The following is a 2139-nucleotide window of genomic DNA, read 5'->3' on the forward strand; positions in this document are numbered from 1 at the left end:
CTGTTTGGCAGAACTGCAGGAATACTTGTCTTTCGGAGTGAACAAGTTGCTGTCATATCTGTGGAAACCATGTGAGGCCCTGGTTCTCCCTGCAAAATGGGATTCATTCCCAAAACATCTCAGCAGTGTAACTTCTACCTGGGCAACGGGATGACCTGTCCATTCCCCCACACCAGGAGGCCTTAAAGCAATAACATCCACTCTTGGTGCTAACAGTCAAATTTCCATAGCGTCAACCCCACAAAACAACTTGCTAACAGACCACATAGAAATTCCTAAAGAAGACAGGCACTGAGCAATGTAGCATGCTTGCCCTTACCAGACAGACAGGTCTGGGTGAAGTCTGGGTTCAGAGAGTTTAGTAACTTTATCTAATCGTTTGGAATGTCAGGTATTTCCCCTTGGATGCTGAATCTTTCCTGGGTGTTGTCTCCTGTTCAGGAGTGCTGCTTTACCAGGTTCTACCTGCCTTTTTTGTGATTTTGAGTTGCGTATTACCATTGTCTTTGTCTATGGAATTTTCCAGCTCTGTCTGTAAATCTAGAAACCTCGTGGAGACCACTCCTAATGCTTCTTCATGCAAAGGAATAAAGAACATTATCGGGAGCCACTGAATACCAGCCTCAGCACTCTCTCAGGGTTCAGAAAAGGACAGCAAGCAAAGATTGGCTTGGGAACTGGATCTGAGGGGGGGAACAAACTGACCGGCTTAGGTACGTTTTTCCTGCATGTATCTTTATTTGGGGTGGGGGATGAAAGAAGGGAGAAGGAGAAGAAGCAGAAGGGCATAAGGTGTAAGGGCAAAGCCCCAGACATAAGGGTGAAAAGAGGGCGTAAGGTGTAAGGGCAAAGCCCCAGACATAAGGGCGAAAAGAGGGCGTAAGGGCATCAGACATCAGGCATAGAAAAGGGGGTGATCTCCACAAAGTTGTCAGTTTATAAAGGCATACGGGCAGGTAACAATCCCATAGGAGGTAACAATGGTATCAAGCACGCATTGTCACAGTCACAAGAAACTGGTGGATCTGGCAAGGAAGCACCTTATGTCTCAGAGGGGCGTGGCTGCAGAGTTCCCCTGCTGCTGAGAACACAGCCTTGGTAGCTATACTAACCAGTGGGCTTGATTTGCATTGGCATCTAGCTGGTTAACAGGAATCTTATCTGGGGCCCCTGCTTTTGACTCCAGCAGGGTGCCCAGGTGAGAATTTTTCTCTCTGAAGCCAGTTTTAATGATTCAGGCCTTTTTTTTTTTTTTATGGTGAAAAAGTATATATTTAGAATTAGCCGGCTGGGCTCAGTTTAGATGATTCCAATCTTGTTGGCAACATCCAGAGCATCATAATCAGGAGCCAACCGAACATATGCCTTCTTCTCTCCGTCGGGCCTTATGAGGGTGTTGACTTTGGCCACATCGATGTCATAGAGTTTCTTCACAGCCTGTTTGATCTGGTGCTTGTTGGCCTTGACGTCCACAATGAACACAAGTGTGTTGTTGTCTTCTATCTTCTTCATGGCTGACTTGGTGGTCAGGGGGAATTTGATGATGGCATAGTGGTCAAGCTAGTGGGTACGGGGTACGGGGTTCTGATTTGTTCCTCCTGGGCGCGCTCTTCCGGGGGTATTTAGGCTGCCTTCGTAGCCGCAGGGTCTTGGGACACCGAAAGGTGGGCGATGTGCGGATCTTCTTCTTTTTGTGGCTGTGGATGCCTTTCAGCACTGCCTTCTTGGCTTTCAAGGCCTTCGCTTTAGCTTCGGCTTTGGGAGGGGCAGGAGCTTCCTTCTTCGCTTTCGGCGCCATCTTGACGAAAAGCTCAGGCCTTCTTCTTGTATAAACAATTAATTTCCTGGGCTATGTATAATCCTATGTTAGTTGAAAGCAGGGTAAAGGGTAAATACAGACTACTAGTAGCCTGTTAAGTCAGAGCAGAAGACCATAGATTACACCGTCCTGAGTCTGCTGTTAGAGCAGACATATGACCTTCTGTATGAGGTCCTTTCTTCTCAGTGACCCCTGTGAATCAAAAGTTTCTGGGGGACTATTTTTATGTAGATTTTGGCTGTGAGAACAAGGACTTGACTGAATCCTTTTCACACCATGGTTTCACAATGTGGGGGAGGTATCTAGTTGTTATACAGGAA

The 2139-nt window shown here is 46.9% G+C and overlaps 1 pseudogene; it reads right to left on the reverse strand.

Annotated features, from left to right (window-relative positions):
- Positions 1-1299: 1299 nt before the first annotated feature.
- Positions 1300-1798, reverse strand: LOC101982858 (annotated as a pseudogene).
- Between the last annotated feature and the right edge of the window lie 341 nt (positions 1799-2139).

This window comes from Microtus ochrogaster, chromosome 7 (assembly GCF_000317375.1).
Source record: "Microtus ochrogaster isolate Prairie Vole_2 chromosome 7, MicOch1.0, whole genome shotgun sequence".
Classification (NCBI taxonomy): Eukaryota; Metazoa; Chordata; class Mammalia; order Rodentia; family Cricetidae; genus Microtus; species Microtus ochrogaster.